Source organism: Dendrobates tinctorius, unplaced genomic scaffold, assembly GCF_039654945.1.
Source record: "Dendrobates tinctorius isolate UK_male_01 unplaced genomic scaffold, ASM3965494v1 ptg000032l, whole genome shotgun sequence".
In the NCBI taxonomy this organism is placed as follows: Eukaryota; Metazoa; Chordata; class Amphibia; order Anura; family Dendrobatidae; genus Dendrobates; species Dendrobates tinctorius.
Window position 1 is genome coordinate 21,181,948 of NW_027361700.1, and position 19,041 is coordinate 21,200,988.

At 44.4% G+C, this 19,041-nt stretch overlaps 1 protein-coding gene across 4 annotated transcripts in view; it reads left to right on the plus strand.

Moving 5' to 3' along the window:
* The window catches only part of GRB7 (growth factor receptor bound protein 7), a 192,553-nt gene that overhangs the window by 55,815 nt on the left and 117,697 nt on the right, over positions 1-19,041 (plus strand). The window lies entirely within an intron of this gene.

The window sequence follows — 19,041 nt, forward strand, 5'->3', positions numbered from 1 at the left end:
ATCTGGGTCAGACCCTACATTGTGGGGATAAGGTATGGCTCTCGACTCGAAACATAACTTTAAAACTGCTGTCCGCAAAACTAGGTCCCAAATTCATTGGTAATTATGGAAGTGATTAACCCGGTGGCCTATCATTTGCTCCTTCCGTCTTCTTTGAAGTTGCATAATGTTTTTCATAGATCATTACTCAAACCCGTAGGCTCGGTAAGGGAAGAACCCACACCTTTACCGCCCCCTGTTTCGGTGGACGGCCATCTGGAATTTGAGGTACAAAACATTGTGCAATCTTGATGGGTTTGCGGTTCTCTGCAGTATCTCATCCATTGGAAGGGTATGGTCCAGAGGATCGATCATGGGTACCGGCCAAGTCTGTACACGCAGATCGTCTGGTTAGGGCATATCATCCGGGGAGACCTGGGGGTCCTGAGGCCCCCAGTTGAAGGAGGGGTACTGTCATGGTGTATTCAGGATTTGGATCAGATGGTGCAGGGGTTAATAGGGAGAGCCTCTCTATGACGCCGGGGAGGGTTTTTATAGCTTCTGGTGAGCATCCCTCCCTGTCGGTTATACTCCTAACTTGAGTGTGCTCGACCCTGCATCGCTAGTGCCTCTCGCCTGTTCTTGCATGTTGATTGGTGTATGATCTGTTTTGGACTTGGTTTACGTCTCCCGGTTTCTGATTTGGCACTGTTCTGCTCGACCCGTGTATGACCCTCTGCTTCCCCTGACTGCTCTCTATCATTCTGATTTTGTACTGCGCTGCCCAACCCGTGTCTGACCCTCTGCTTCACCCGACTATTCTCTGCCACTCTGATTCTGTATGGCGTTGCTAGATCTGTGTATGAACCCCTGCTTTGTTTGACTATCGCCTCTTCTCAGCCCCTGTGTGGCTTAGTCCCCTGACTATCACCGCTGCGTCCCGGTGGCTAAGCCCTGCCCCCGCCTCTGATGCGCAGTCACATGGTGGAAGGTCCTGCGGGCACTGAGCGTCTCTCCATCGCTCCTCCTCCCCCGCAGGTCCTGTGTCCGGACTTCTGATCGCAGATACAGCGCCTCTGCCCGTTCACCAGGAGTACCCTCCTCTGGAGTCTCAGCAACTTCGGGGCCCGCTGACGCTCGCCTTTCACGCTACTCCCGACAACAACCACTAGTGAGCGTGACACTGTGGAGAGAATTTGCCATCTGGATACTAGTATACCAAAGGCACACTCTACAGTTCTTCTAGCCCTGGTCAACCTGTAATTAAAAATTCTTTTAGTGTGGTCCAAGTCCCGGCTGGAGTATGGTTTGAGCAGGTGTTGGCACATCTGGAATGCCTCATCCCCAACCATTACAAAGGGCTGTGGCGGACCTTCGGTGTTGGGAAGAGGCCGTGGCATGGGGAAATTGAACTGGTTGCCATACAACCTCCGTCCCATGTCTGAGTTCTTAAAAGCTTGGGAGTCATTTCCATGCCCAAATGCACCAATGTCCACTGCAACAAACTTACAGTCTGCATCAGAAATGGCCATTAGTACTGTAGAGAAGTACTTTTTATAGTTGTAGTACTCTGATCCAGTTCTCTTGGGATTTATAATCCTGATGTGCTTCCCATCCACCGCACCGAAACAATTAGGGAAATTGCAGACTGTTCAGAATCTTTCTGCATTTTCAAGCCACTTTACCACGGTGGGCAGGGGCATAAATTCTGGACAGAGAATGTCCCACAAAGCCCGGCAGGTGTCTGCAACTATTCCAGACAAGGTGGATATTCCAAGACGGAACTGGAAGTGCAGAGAAGAGAGGGTCTCTCCAGTAGCCAGGAATCTGGGACACAAAGAAACAACGAGAATTTATATTTCTGTATAGGGATTTTTAACACCTTAAAAAAAACAAAAAAAAAAGGGCACACCAATAAATAAATATGCATCCTTTTCTTTACAAAAATGCCTCAAGCCAATGCAGCATACTTTTAGTACATGGCAGATCAAGAATTCTGCCATAATATACTACTACATCAAAGAACCAATACTATCATGCAGTCAGTGGTTACGTACCGTAATGTGACCAGGAGCCGTTCCTTGGGAGGAATCGCATGACGGAGCTGTGTGTCCTGTCTGCGGATGACATCTTGTACACGACGAAGTAAATACATGAAACAAAAATGGCGGATCCGTTTTTTTGCAAATCGGCGGATCTTGACTGATGGTGACAAACGGATGTGTGAAACAGGCCTTACTCACTCTTTTGCACCTGTGCCACCTCCACTTTTCATAATGGGAGCTCAATGCATCCTGCAGTACATTAGCATTGGCACCAGGTATTGGTAATTGTGGCGTTTTTTTACTATTAGGCCAAAGTCACACTTGCGCTCAGCTGCATAGAAAGACATGTGCCAGCGGCAGTGCCAGGTAGTGATTCGAGAGACTTGCGCGAGTTTCTCGCATCGCAGTTGCAAGTGTGACCCCGGCCTTATGCTTTTTCTATTTTGTCTTTTTAAGTAAATTCCATGCCTCCTGCCCCTTTGTCTTGCTGATCTATAGACAGTAGAAAAAATAGAAAACTGAAGGAATTAACTCTGGACATAAACATTAAATAAAAATTAACTGAGCCTGCCAATTTTGGTGAAATCTGCCAGCTTTCTAATGTATGTAGAGGCCTTTCCAAAAGCTTTGATCATAGGAAAAAAGAATCAGCATTTGAGATTTCAAGATGCTGAAGTGTCTGGCATTAGCTTATCACCATCTCCCCATAGAAATAAACATGCATGCTCAGCGAGGCATGCATGTTTATGGTAGCATCAGCAAGGAAAGCATTTGCACAAGCGCTACTTCATGCTTATGGCTAACATAACATGACTCAAGGATTAGCCTACATGGGGCTTATGTCTGTAACCTTGAAGACACATACGTCTGTCTACGAGCTGTATACCTGAAATGGTAAAATATTTCTAATCATGACAATCAAAAGAGAACATACCCTTTTAAAGAGGTTGTTAGCGTGGGTGGTCAGGAGCCGGAATCTCCAGGAGTGGACCCTCTGGACCGTGGCACTGAGGGGTCCCAGGCGAGCTGCCAGGTGGAACCGACTCCTATACAGGGACCGTTAGGAGCAGGCCCAGGGGTTCAAGTACCGCGGTAGCCGTTACCGAGGGGGCGGCTCCGAATGGACTGGAGTAGGAGTGCGGGACTGAAGCGTAGACTGTAAGGCTGGAATATGGAGAGATGGCTGGAGCGTAACACAGGAGACAGGACTGGAGTAGGACTGTAGGAGTGTGGATAGCTGGATGGAGCAGGAACACCGAAGGCAGGACTGGAGTAGGATGGAACAGGAACGCTGGTGCAGGACTGGAGTAGAACGGAACTGGGACACAGGAACAGGAACACAGGAACAGGATTGAAGTAGGACGGAGAATACTACAGGGAACACGGGAGACTGCGAGGCTGCTGCAAGAAACACCGCGGACGGAACCGAGAGGCTGCAGAGAGCACAGGAGGAAGCAGGGCCCAGAGGGCAAGGTAACACAACGATCAGGCGCCTCCCTCAGGGGGAAGCAACCTGATATAGCCCCGTCTGGTCTGCCCTGGTCCGAAGGTGCTTCCGGGTCAGGGCACAGCCGGAGCACAAGAAGCAGCAGGGAGGCGCTACCGCGGCCTATGGCGCATGCGCATTGCATGCAGAGATGGCATCGGCCGCGAGCCCATCAGAGGTGACCGCCATGGCCGTCGGGTGGAGTGAGGCTGCGGCGTGGGAGCGGAGGCCGGCCTCGGCATGGGAGCGGAGGCCAGGTGAGTATGACGGAGCGGTGTAACAGAGGTTTTCGAGAATTCTTCATTGATGACCTATCCTATTGGTGGGGATTGCACTCCACAAAAACTACTAATAAGCAGAACAAAGGGCACTTGTCTCCTAGAGAGGGGCCATTAATGTGAAATCCCACATCCACTAAGTGTGTTGCTAGCCTGACAAAAAAACAAAACAATAAAGCTGAGGTGCAAGAAAGCGGTGGTAGGACTCACTTATGTATTATGACAGATCATTGCAGTCATTACACATTATTCAAATAAGTCTTCTCACATTTGTAGCTTAAGCTCTTTTCTGAGAAATGGGGATTTTACTCAGATCAAAAAGCATTAATCAACAGCCTGTAAACCTGACATTTGATGAATGCGTCAGAAGACAACTTCTTATTTCTTAAGTCAGCAATCCTCTGTCGCTCTTAAGACGTACCCTAACTGGGAAATCCTTTTGCTGAAAAGGCATTTAGTGAAGAGTTTATATTGAATGATTTATTGTCCTAGGACATTATAGGATCTAGTGAGATCTGTAAGGCATATTCTACTGAAATTGTGCTAACAGACATCAATAGTGCAACTTACACATTTAAAGGGAAAATGGAAAATTGCAATATATTAGTATATCCAAAGTAATTGCCCATGTATTATTTCTATAGTTTTTCTAGTTACAGGAATATTGGCATTTTTCTGTATTGATTCATCGGCCATTTTTGCAAAAGTAACAACAGGAAGTCCAGCCAGATTTTGTGCTAATAGTAATACTATCATTTTGTTATTGATACAACAAACTAAATAACACGCATCGGGGTACCACCACCACTCAAGGTAATGTAGGGATACCTCCTTTATATATTTTTCTACTTTTTTTTTTATACTTTGGTCACCTTGATTTGTTACATTTAGGCTGCTTGCTCTACAGACTTTTCCTTGCTCACTGTTGTTTTCTGAGCCGTTTTTGCACGTAGCTTCTACCATTACACATTTCACTTCATGGGACCTTTATTCATATAATATGATTATTTGGGAGGTGTTTTTTCCTTGTGTTTAGGATTCCACATTGCATTTACTTCAGACTAATTTAAGCCAACTATATTTATTCAGTGAGATTTTTCCCACAAACTACTCATGTCTTGTATAAGCTTTTTTAATATTTATATGTAATTGGTCTGCTTTACCTTGAATGAGTGGCTTTTTTGCATATTTTGTCCCTACTTTGCACATTGTTTTTTTAATATAATTTTTATTATTGTTTCAATAAAATTTTGCAATTGTATATATTTTTTGGCATATAGCTTCTTTTTCTCACTTGATTCATGACTAAATAACGGTATGTCATATGGACTAGACATGAAACCCTTGCAAAATTACATTCCCAAGCAGCATTGGACTGGAGCACCTTGGGCCCACCAAAGAAAATCATTCTTGGGGCCCACTATGTAGCTACATAGAAATAAATACAAGACCACCAATTGTGCTGTAAAATGCGCTAATATCAGGGTATAATATAAGGTAGTAAACGTCTTATCTATGTAGCAGGGGTCGGGGTAGGCCCCCTCATAGAACATAATGTAGCCCCTTTATAGAACATAATGTAGCCGATACAGTTGAATGCGGCGCGCACTCGGGGGCGGCGCTGGCACCGGGTCCCCCTGACTTACGACCCCATAGCGGCCACATGGGCTGGGGGCCCTTGGGGAGCGGGGGCCCTGGTCTGCTGGCCCTGAAAGCGGGCAGTGTTAGCCGCAGCCTGCTGCAAACACTGTCCGCTAGTAAAGTGAAATGAATATTCACCCCTCTCGATGCCCATGGGGGCGTGGGGAACAGTGAATATTCATTTCTCATTAGCAGTGAGGACAGGCTTTAGCCACAGCAGCCGGCTCCTGCCACCTGTTAAATGCTGTTGCTCACCTGGCATCGGGGACCCCCATAGCAGCTGTGTGGTGTGCCACTATTGGTGACACACCACTGGCAGGGGGCCCCTGGAGCAGCTGAGGCGCTAGGCAACTGCTGGCCCTGTATTCCAGCAGGTGTCAGTGTCTGGGCCCACCAGAGAATCCTCCGGTTCTCCAGTGGGCCAGTCCGACCCTGTTCCCAAGTATGCAAAATTTCCAAATTTGCATGGGGGCTATTAGGGGAGATGATTGCTTACCCTTAATATTGGATAAAGGAAACTGTATATTTTACTTTCATTTACTGTACATTTTGTACATCTATGTTTTTGGGGGAAGCTTGAGTTATACCTACAGATTCAATTCAACTCTGCGGGTCATTGGAAACAGTCAACAAGTTTGTCATCAGATACCCCTAACAACTCATCTCTTATAATAAGACAGTTAAATTTTCCCTATGGCAGTCACAGTACATTTGGTGTACAAATGACCCTACATATCTTACAAATATCCAGATTACTCTCTCTGTGAACATTGACTCAACAAGGCGTGTTGGGAGATTTATGCTCTGAGGGTTACAGAATTTTTAATTCATTTTTGGATTAAGATATAGCCTGATCAGTACAAGATAAATTATGTAATGTACTCAATTGTAAATGTACAATATTTTTACTGTAAAATTGGATTCAGAGATGAGCACAGACACTCTTTGATTCTCATTTTCTTACTAGTAGGGACACTTTGTACTGTTATTTCCCTGAGTATGAATGTTGTTTTCTAGGGTTTTGGAATGGGAACTATGACACAGAAGCACAGATGTTGGGAGAACACTGTTCTGCCAGTCTGATAACAACCACTTTAGATGGTTTGTTTAACCTTTTTAGCTGCGAGCCTGCAGCAGTAATGTACTTCTAGTTATACAAAACCCCTATGTCCTGTCTAGATGTTAGATATAAGATAAGTATAATGACAGGTGAAATATCTCATTTGTAACATTACCCATAAAGACAACCATTAAGACCAAACTTTATTAAGGTTCTAAGGCCCTAATTGAATAAATTAAAGGGATTTTTCTCTATTCAGACAACCCCTTCTGAATCTGTATGTTTACCCCCAGTAAAAACATAAACTTATACTCGCCTCCGAGTGGTGACGATTTTTGTTTAGGATCCACCATACAGTTCCAGAAATATGGCCCTTTTTATTTTATGCTAATTTTATGTTCTTTACAAAGGGGTGTGCCTCACATGGCAATAATGCAGAGTAGCCTAAACACCCCCTCCCCAAGAGAAACCTATAAACAATGCCTCTAGTGACGAATATCAAAATTATCACTGAATAAAAAGGCTCTTATGGTGGATTTTTTTTAAAAATTACTCAGAGGAGAAGCAGTAATAAAGTAAGATAAACTGGACACTTTTGGCCTGTTTGACAGACCCTCTTTAATGGAGCTCCCACACACAAGTGTCTTCAAATGGCCCTCAAGATGATGTATGTGGCAGTCTATACAACGTGCTGATGGTGAGAACTGCCTTGATTTTGGCTCCCGTCAGGATTCACTATTTTTCCACCTTGCACTGTTTGTCAGGTCATCCTGATACTTGTACTTTCCCAGATGTTGTATTTTTTCCCAATGTGTTTTAACCCTAACATTTACATGATTCTGACAAATGTCAAGAGGGGGATACCGATGGAAAGCTTGCTATGAGGCCCAGCGATTCTCGTTGCCTGGACCTAATGCCAATCTTCTCTTAGACTGAAGTCTAAACCTCTCTGGGAGCCTAATATGAATCCTCTCTTGGACTAAAGTCTATATCTCTATGGAGGGGAAGGATCCTGTTGAAATTAAAAACGCCTGAGGCTAAGGGGCAGAGTGCTCAGTCAGAAGGCTAATATATACAAATATCAAAAGACTGACCATCACATCCAAACGTAAATTAGGTCTGAACAGGTGCTTACCTAGAGTCACCAACTCATGTACAATTAAACAAAAAGAAGCACTCTGTAGCGCTATAACATGCAAACATGAAATATGAAGATTGAATTGCATTACTGCACTAGAAATATGAATAATTGAGAATGCTCAGCGCATAAAATGGCCAAATGGCTGCCAAGTACATGTGAATTGGCCAATTTATGCACTGAGCATTCTCAATTGTTCATATTTCTAGTGGAGTAATGCAATTCAATTTTCATATTTGCATACTATAGCACTACAGAGTGCTGCTTTTTGTTTAATTGTATATGAGTTGGCGTATATATGGTAAGCACCTGTTCACACCCAATTTATGTTTGGATGTGATGGTCAGTTTTTTTGATATTCTATTTTTACGGACTGTCCTGGAATTTTTGGATGGTTGGCAACTCTGCTCAGTTGTGGCGTGGCAGAGATATGCAACATTTCCTGCTATGTTGCCCCCCAGCAGATCTCCAGTGATCCAGGGCAGCACGACATCAGAGTATTTTGGGGGGAAAGCAAATGGACTAGAATTATACAAGGATATTCCATTTTAAAGACCATTTTAAGGAGTTACTATGTTCTAACCATCACTGAATGCAGTTAAGTGTATTGCAAGTATCATAATGTAACAATTTCTGGATATTTTGTGGCTGCAAATGTTGCTGTGGAGCTGGTGTTCAATCAGGACAGAAATAAATGGCTTCAAATGAGTGAAACCGGAGCTGCCCAGACTAGACACATTCGCTTTGTTTACTCATTATATAATACGTGTTGCAATATCTCATAGAATGTCAACTTCTTCGTTACTGAATTAGTCACTAGGCCCCTCCTTACCGTCTGTCTTGCAACACAAGATTGCCGTGAAAAGGCTTATGAAATGCAAATCTTCCCTATTTAGCCATTATTAGACTACAGATACTGTCCGGTATAATGTTTTCTGTTGCCTTCTGCCTCCCAGGAGCTGACAGCTTGAAGATGATGTGGGGATTGCTGGCCCTGCAGGATGCTGATGGGGAAGGGCAGTGTACGTGCCCTCCAGTACTGGCTCTGTTACAATCCGTAACCCAACTCCGTCATGAGCGCCTACCTCTGTTTGGAATGTATGTTGTGAAATCAAAGCTGTTGCAGTGTCATGCCAACAGCTAAATATATAGCCCCAGAAAGGGGGCATGGGGGCAGCGAGTCGTCTGCCTCCGCCAAAGCAGACGTCTCATGCTCAGACATACCAAGACCAGTAGTTCTTTATATCACATTGCTGTAGAAATATTTCACATATGCTAAACGTCATGATCCACCTATGATTAATATTGGTTTTATGTTCAACATATTAAGGATCCAAAACCTTTTTTTTTGCTTTGCCTATTTTGAAGTTGGGTTTTAAGATGATCAGATCCAGGCATTTATGCTAATGCCATGTTTTACAGTTCCCCTAATATTAGAGAGGTTTTAAAAGTTATTCTTGGGCCCAGGGTGGAGTAATGAAAAAAATACAATATTCACCTATTGGACCAGTGCTGTTTCTCCACGCTCACTTCTGTGACTGTTGCCTGTCTCAGGGCATCAACATCCAAAGGTGGCACCATGTGATCACTGCAGCCAATTAGCAAGCACTGATCAGCTACAGCTTTCACATACCAGTATTGAGAGAAACAGATGAGAAAGTGGTCGGCGCATGACCGCAGGTATGTAATTCTCATATTATGGAAGAGTGGAAACACTCCAAGACACAAGACATACTGATAGAGAGTTTAGATTGAGAGCCCCATTGGGGACACCAATAATAATCTATGCAAAGTGCTGCGGAATATGATAGCACTATACTGTATAAGAAATGCATCTCTATATATAAACGTGTGTGTGTGTGTGTATCACCAACCAATCACGAAGCATCTTTCATTTCACCAGAGCTGGTTAAAAGTAGCTGAGCTGTGATTGGTTGCTATGAGAAAGTTTTCCCACTTGACAACACCTCAGCAGACACTGACATGGTTGGAGAAATCTAGCATCCCCGGGAACATAAGCTCCCAGCCATTGTCTGCCCCCCTGAAAGGAGCACAGAGCACATAATAATAATAATATTCTTTATTTTTATATAGCGCTAACATATTCCGCAGCGCTTTACAGTTTGCACACATTATCATCATTGTCCCCGATGGGGCTCACAATCTAAATTCCCTATCAGTATTTCTTTGGAACATGACAGAAATGAATCCCCCCTTCCTGCCCATATCCCCATCACACATCCTCCATCCCTTAGGCACATCTTCCTTCTTAAAGGGATCATTGGTATGGAAGTCAGAGCAAAACCATCCAGTGCTTTGGTTTTGACCCCCAGGCCTCTCTTAAAGGGATCCCTGGTATGGAAGTTAGGACCGTTCCACTCAGCTCTGTGGTTCTGACCCCAGGGTCTCTTAAAGGGATCCCCGGTATGGAAGTTAGGGCAAATCCACTCTGCGCTTTGGTACTGACCCCAGGCCTTTCTTAAAGGGATCTCCGGTATGGAAGTCAGGACAAATCCATCCAGTGCTTTGGTTCTGACCCCAGGCTTTCTTAAAGGGATCTCCTGTATGGAAGTTAGGGCAAATCCCTCAATGCTCTGATTCTCACCCCAGGCTTCTATTAAAGGGATCATTGGTATGGAAGTCAGGGCAAATACACTCAGCGCTCTGGTTCTGACACCAGGCCTCTCTTAGGGATCCCCGGTATGGAAGTTAGGGCCATTCCACTCAGCGCCCTGGTTCTGATCCCAGGCTGATGGGATGATGTGGGATATTAGGGGTAGTAGTCCGATTCTGATTCAATTTAAGGGATCATTGGTATGCAAGTCACGGCAAATCCACTCAGTGCTGTGGTTCTGATCCCAGTCTCTCTTAAAGGGATCCCCGGTATGGAAGTGAGGGCAAATCCACTCTGCGCTTTGGTACTGACCCCAGGCCTCTCTTAAAGGGATCTCTGGTATAGAAGTTAGGGTGAATCCCTCAGCGCTCTGATTCTCACCCCAGGCTTCTATTAAAGGGATCATTGGTATGGAAGTCAGGGCAAATACACTCAGCGCTCTGGTTCTGACACCAGGCCTCTCTTAAAGGGATCCCCGGTATGGAAGTCAGAGCAAAACCATCCAGCGCTTTGGTTTTGACCCCCAGGCCTCTCTTAAAGGGATCCCTGTTATGGAAGTTAGGACCGTTCCACTCAGCTCTGTGGTTCTGACCCCAGAGTCTCTTAAAGGGATCCCCGGTATGGAAGTTAGGGCAAATCCACTCTGCGCTTTGGTACTGACCCCAGTCCTTTCTTAAAGGGATCTCCGGTATGGAAGTCAGGACAAATCCATCCAGTGCTCTGGTTCTGACCCCAGGCTTTCTTAAAGGGATCTCCTGTATGGAAGTTAGGGCAAATCCCTCAATGCTCTGATTCTCACCCCAGGCTTCTATTAAAGGGAACATTGGTATGGAAGTCAGGGCAAATACACTCAGCGCGCTCTGGTTCTGACACCAGGCCTCTCTTAGGGATCCCCGGTATGGAAGTTAGGGCCATTCCACTCAGCGCCCTGGTTCTGATCCCAGGCTGATGGGATGATGTGGGATATTAGGGGTAGTAGTCCGATTCTGATTCAATTTAAGGGATCATTGGTATGCAAGTCACGGCAAATCCACTCAGTGCTGTGGTTCTGATCCCAGTCTCTCTTAAAGGGATCCCCGGTATGGAAGTGAGGGCAAATCCACTCTGCGCTTTGGTACTGATCCCAGGCCTCTCTTAAAGGGATCTCCGGTATGGAAGTTAGGGTGAATCCCTCAGCGCTCTGATTCTCACCCCAAGCTTCTATTAAAGGGATCATTGGTATGGAAGTCAGGGCAAATCCACTCAGCACTCTGGTTCTGACACCAGGCCTCTCTTAAAGGGACCCCCGGTATGGAAGTTAGGGCCATTCCACTCAGCGCCCTGGTTCTGACCCCAGGCTGATGGGATGATGTGGGATATTAGGGGTAGTAGTCCGGTGGCTCTGGCTGATGGAATGATGTGGGACATTAGTGGTAGTAGTCCGGTAGCTCTGGCTAATGTGATGATGTGGGATATTAGGGGGAGTAGTCCGGTGGCTCTGGCTGATGGGATGATGTGGGATATTAGTGGTAGTAGTTCAGTGTCTCTGGCTGACGGGATGATGTGGGATATTAGTGGTAGTAGCTTTATATATATAAATGAGTGAAACTCATCTATTTATATAATTGCCTTGTAATGTTTTCATTTCCTGTTCTGTCCAGATGTCACCGTATCCCAGAAATCCAAGCGGAGGAAGTTCACCGACGGCCATATTGGGACACCCAAGTGATGGGTGTCTCAATATGGAAACTACTGCTGGTACCAACCTATTGCGCGGTACCACCAGCAGCACACCGTCGCACCACACACACACTCTATATGTGGCGCCCCCAGGAGTATGGCCGCCACAGTGGCTTTGCCTTCCTCCAGGGAGGGTAATGCCAGGCTTGGAGGCAATGAAGGGTCTCTCTCGCAGTTAACCTATACATGCAACACAGTTCCACTCCATGCCAGCAGGGGGGACTCTGGACCGGAATTAAGGGGAGGAGTGCTCTCTGAGGGCCAAGAGGAAGGAGTGGTCAGTTAGTCGGAGGAGGGTGAAGTGTGCAGACGTGTGGGAGAAGCGCAGAGATCGAGCAAAGAGGAAAGGCTCATCTCCAGTGAGAGCGCACGAACTGGAGCCTGGTCTCCAAGGTTGTATGGATACTAAGGAGCCTGCAACAGACACCAAAGGAGTAGGAGGCTGTAAATGCCCTACCCCCATCTAAGACTCGGAGGCACAACAGCACAGAGTGAGCCAAGAGAGGAATAGCGGCTACAGTTGTCTGCCATACGAGGAGTGAGAGTAGAAGAGAATTGAGAGGAACTTCAGTGTAACTCAGTACTAGGAGTACTTCACTAAAATAAGCGCTAGGAAGGAGACTGCACAGCCCATCTGCTGAGAGAGAATCCCTGAGTTGCTTCCAGGCTAGCCTGCTCTGGTACCATCTGTAATCAGGACCCTGGACTGCATTAGTCAAGTAAAGGTACAGAACCTGCACCCTGCTGTGTCTTGTCTGCTTCCTACCCTTCCGGCACCGCTACATCCCCGTGCCGACCACATCTACACTGCCCTCGGACTACAGCTTCACCTGTGGGGAGCTTTTACATCTTTGCTGCACCATACCACCATACCATCAGTCCCAGCGGATCTGCATGCAGCGTCAGCTTAACATCTCCCTTGCCGAGCACCACAGGTGGCGTCACAAACTATTCCTTTAAACATTTACATTCCATCATTTCCAATCTCCCCCTTTTTACATTGGGCGCCCAGGGCCACGGATCAGGTCACCGCTGCTGTGACACATCCCGCTGACACCGGCCCGGTACCGAGTACCCCACAGCCCTGGGAGGGCGACCCATATACGCCGTACGCACCACACACACTCACACACTCACATTCACACACTCTTCTCACATTCACACACTCTTCTCACACTCACACACTTACACTCACATTCACACTCTCACATTCACACTCTCACATTCACACTCACTTACACTCACATTCACACTTACACTCAAACACTCACACTCACATTCACACTCTCACATTCACACTCACACACAATTACACTCACATTCACATTCACACACTCACATTCACACTTACACTCACATTCACACTTACTCACACTCAGATTCACACTCACACACGTACACTCACATTCACACTCTTACACTCACACTCACTCACACACTCACATTCACACACTCACAGTCACACTCTCACACTCACACACTCAGTCACACACTCACACACTCTCACACTCACTCTCACACACACTCACTCTCACACACACACACTCACACAGCCTCTTGCTCCTGAGCGAATTCCGCGCAGGCACGGTGAATCATTCGGCTGATCCCGGCGGCAGATGCGCGAAGTGTCTACAGGCAGAGGAAGCCGGTCACATTAAAGGGGTTTCCCATGAACGAAAGTTCATTTTAAAAATTGTCTGTGTCTGACCGTGTAAGGAGCATACCACATTTTCTGGGCAGGGGAGGAGGCAAAAGACAAAACTGACATTACAGCAGGGGATCACAGAGGATTCATTTTGCGAGGTAAAATATTTCACTGACTGTTTTTAAACAATATTTTACCTCACAAAATGTATCCACTGCGATCTCCTGCTGTAATGTCAGTATTGTCTTTTGCTTCCTCTGCTGCTCAGGAGCTGTGGGTGAGAGAGACAGAGCACAGGGGGGAGACAGCTCAAACGGGACAGCATATGAGGGGAGAACACAGCACAGGAAGGAGAGAGGCAGCAGGCAAGGAGGATAGCGCATGGGGTAGACAGGTCAAAGAAGTGAGCACAGACGGGAGAAGTCAGCACATGGGGAAAGAAATTGTGGATAGGTGGGTGAGCACATGGAGGGGAGAGATTCTCATCCCTGCAAAGCCTGCCCTCATCGTGACATTACCGCCCTCCCGATGCCCTCCATTTAGTATATTATATAGAGTCATTACAGAGTGATCTATTTCAAGTGTTTATTTCTTTCTATGTTGATGATTATGGCTTACAGCCAATGAAAACCCAGAAGTCATTTTTGATGATATTCTAATTTTGTGAGAAGCACCTCTATCATTTCTTTTACACTTCACAAATACTTACTACTTTGTGTTGGTATGTCATATAAAATCCCAATAAAATACATTTAAGTTTGTAGTCTGAAAAAAATGGGGAAAAGTTCAGAGTATGAATACTTTTTCAAGGCGCCGCAGGTGTTTACAGGGCAACATGTTTCAGCATCGAGGCCTGAGGAAGGCATAAGACAGATGCTGAAATGTATTACCCTGTACATACTCTTTATGTCTTAATTAAACATGTTTAAAGATATCTTGACATTCTGACTTATTGGAAAGTCATTCAATATTGCCGCAAAGTGGCTCAGTGATTAGTACTATAGCTTAACAGCGCTGGGGTTTTAGGTTCAAATGCCACTAAGGACAGCATCTGTAAGGAGCTTGTATCTTCCCCTCATATTTTTGTGAGGTTTTTTTGTGTTCTTCGGTTTCTTCCCACAATCCACAGACATACTAATAGGGAATTTAGATTGTGAGCCCCAATGAGGACATTGATGATGATGTCTGTAAAGTGCTGTTGAATACGATGGTGTTATATATAACCAAAGTATAATAAATAATTTATAAATATAAAGCTGAGTGTATGTATGTGTGTATGTATTAAGACACACCCACTGCACGCCCACTCCACATAGCCCTGCCCACTCCACACGCAAAGCCCTGTCCACAAGGCCAACGTTGTTAGAGCACACGGGCAGAGATGCATTCACCTTGAAAGCCACTCTGCAAAACTCACCGGCTGCGACGTCCCAGCCGCTGCGAGTTACAATCAGGGCCACTGCCTTCAGAGTATCAGTGCGCGGCAGGCACAGGCCACATCTAGCTCCGTCGTGTCTAGAATGGAGTTGCTCCTGTGAGGCATGATGTCAAGGAAAAGGGAGGAGCATCATGGATTACACCGCTGTGCTCATAACAGGAAGTTGCTCTGTGGTGCTGCAGAAGAAGTAGGTTGTGCATGTGATACACTTTATTGCCATTAGTGCAATTTCTCTCAGGATCAAGCATTTCCAATTGTATATGGAAGAGGAGTGTGAGGTGCTACCGGAGGAGGCGACTATAAAGGAGAAAAGCTGTGCTGCAGAAAAATGCTGTGTATAAAGGAGGAGTGTGAGTTGCAGGAGGAGGCTATGTAAAAAGCAGGAGCATGAGGTTCAGGAGGAATAAGGCCCCTTAACTGCCACCGTTAAAAGTCGTATAGGCAGTTGTTAGGAGGTTAATATTGTGTTCAAATAATTTTGCTTCAACAATCATTATAATTTGTTATAACTAACCACAGTTAGTTACTATGCCCTAGTAATAAATACAATGAAGATTTTGCTTCCCATACAGATGAGTTGGAGTAGAAGCAGTTGATATTCAAATAACAAAGCCTGGAATCAGAGTTACACCTGCAGTTGCACACCTCCTCTTGGTGAGCATACAACCTATTCCCTGACTGTTCCCCACTTTCTAACATATGATTCTGCACCATGGAACTCCCATTCTCTTTTGTATTTAACATAGCACTGAACCCCCTTTAAAGATTATGAATACCTTTGACATGGTAAAAAAAAATATTTTTACATATGTTAGTGATTACATTTAGTTTCTAATATTTCAAAATGTTTAGCATGCACTCTTCACTCCTTCATTCATTTACAGACCTTCTGATATGCAGTTTGCAGACTGATCCAAGTTTCAAATTTTTCTCTTCTGGGAGTGCTTCTTCCAGAAATATAGGCTGGATGTGTGAGATCTGTACATATCCCAAGTGTGGCTGTCTTTATTAGCTCATGTATTAGCACAACTTCTATCCTAAGGCCCCGTCTCACATAACAAGATCGTTAGCGAGATCGCTAATGCATCACCGATTTTGTGACGCAACAGCGATCTCGCTACATGTGACACATAGCGGTGACCGGCCCCCTGCTGTATATCGCTGATCGTGCTCAAATGTCCTGGGCCATTTTTTCATCATCGGCGTCCCGCTGACCAGCATGCATCGCTGTGTTTGACGCTGACGAGCGACCTCGTTGGCGACACAGATCTCAGGGATGCAGGCTGGAATCGTTCAGAATAGCTGCTGTGTGACAACGCACCAGCGATCCTTACCAGGTTGTATCATTGTCGGGCTTGCTGGTGCGTCGTTGAAGAGATCTGCCTGTTTGGCAGCTTACTAGCGACCATGTAGCGACACACCAGCGATCCCTACATGTCGTATCGTTGTCGGGATCGCTGGTGTGTCGTTGAAGAGATCTGCCTGTTTGGCAGCTTACTAGCGACCATGTAGCGACGCACCAGCGATCCCTACATGTCGTATCGTTGTTGGGATCGCTGGTGTGTCGTTGAAGAGATCTGCCTGTTTGGCAGCTTACTAGCGACCATGTAGCGACACACCAGCGATCCCTACATGTCGTATCGTTGTCGGGATCGCTGGTGTGTCGTTGAAGAGATCTGCCTGTTTGGCAGCTTACTAGCGACCATGTAGCGACGCACCAGCGATCCCTACATGTCGTATCGTTGTTGGGATCGCTGGTGCATCGCTAGGTGAAATGGGATCCTACACTCACTTGCACAATTGCATTCATCCTTATCTGCAGACTGCTTTATCTGATACTTTACCCCTCTCCACACTCTGATCTGCATACAACCCCCTCCCTACTGCTATCCCTAAGGTTAAAGTGAACCTGACATCTGATACATGCTATCCGATCCATGGAAAGTATGTATCAAACACAGGCTGTGCAATCTCAGCTAGTCATGTTTTTTACTCTTCCCGATTGCCAATGCACCAGAGCATTGGAAAGAGTCAAGGTGAAGCGCCAGAATTGGAGCATCTTATGTGATGCTCCATTTCTGTGGAGACTGCGGACTGATATTTTTAGGCTGGGAAGAGCCCACTAACCAGGGAACTTCCCAGCCTGATAATATAAGCCCACAGCTGTCTGCTTTACCTTTGCTGATCACAAAAAATGGGAGGAACTCCATGTTTTTTTCATTCATTCATTCATTCATTTATTTATTTATTAGGTTAATACAAAGCCATACAATAAACTCCACATGCAAAGCACTAAAGGGTGCAATTATAAAATGTTTCCTGGGGTAGTGAAATATATATCTGATAGATATGTAGTTATCTATTATATAACTATCTGTTTATCTATCTATGTACAAAAATGAAGGAAGCACTCCCAAAATAGAAAATTTGAAAAACGTAATAGCCCATAGTGACGGCAAAGTTTGGTCCATTTGAGGATTGGTTTATGCCTTGGAGGCCTCTGCACCCCTGCCCCCCTTTTTTGCTGGTGCTGCCTTGATCAATTTTTTATCTATCTATCTATCTATCTATCTATCTATCTATCTATCTATCTATCTATCTATCAATCTATCTATTATCTTTCTATCTATCTCAAATGTGTCTATCTCATATCTATCTATCTATCTATTTATCTATCCCATATCTATCTATCTATCTATCTATCTATCTATCTATCTATCTATCCCATATCTATCTATCTATCCCATATCTATCTATCTATCTATCTATCTATCTATCTATCTATCTATCTATCATCTTTTACACATTTCTTGAATGCATTTTATTCCGGTATGTATCACACTTATGGTCAACGGACAACCACATGAATAGTAAAAATGGCTCTGACAGATTTGTACTAGCTTTAAGGACTTACAGACAATCTGCAGCAGCAAAATGGTAGAAAAGGTAATGTTTCATTTACAGAGCAGATTACCAATAAAATAATTCTGAGTGAAGGTGTACATGATGCCATTTAAGTGGTTACGCAGAAGAAGGAATCTCCGTCTCTCACCCGATCAGTCTCGTTTAACTCAACTGTGGTCTGTTGATGTATTGTTATGGCAACCAAAGACTTAAAGCTGGCCCCTGGGTCTGCTGACTACAGAAGCCTATTAGGTTCAGTCAAAGACAGAGTTTAGTAGGTCTAATATGCTGCATGTCAGTGCAATTGTGACAGGCAGGTATAGTAGTACAGTGTAATATATAAGTGATACAAAAATTATGTTCATGTCCTTTCTGTGACCAATAAACATTGAAATAAAACTGAGTAATGTACTTACAAGCATAAAACAAGTAAAAAGAAACCACAAATATCCTTTTTTTTACATAACTGATATCACTGCTTCTCTAACTATGCAAACTTTACAACAGTCACAATTTTTGTCCAGCGTTAAAAAAACAGTATTAAAAATCAATGCTAAAATTGCTGGTTTTGCGTGATCTCCCATTTCCAAAAAAGAGTGAAAGAAATTGTATGCTCCCAAAATTAGAGATGAAAAATAAATCCTGTCCCACATAAAAAAAACACCCAAAAATGTAAAAGTAGTAAAACATATAAAAATGTTACAAATCAGATATCACCTTAATCATAATGACACACTGGAGAAAGTTAACGTGTTAACTATACTGAATAGTAAATGCCACAAAAAAAAAAAAAAAAAAGACAAAAAAACCTCCAGAATTTTTTTTTTCATGCTTCCGCCAAAAAATATAATAAAATGTGCAAAAAGGTCTTAAGTGCGTCAAATTGATAATAATAATAATAAACATGTATGACAAAAAACAAAACCCACGCATGGTAACCTTTAAAAAAAAATATTGTATCTCAGAAGATGGTGACACAAGCAAAATAATTTTTTAAAAAGTATTATCAGTGCAAAAGTGAGCTAAAAAAAAAAATTGTAAAATTGCTTTGGACTCAATCATACTGATGAGAATAATGATTGTATGTTAAGAGC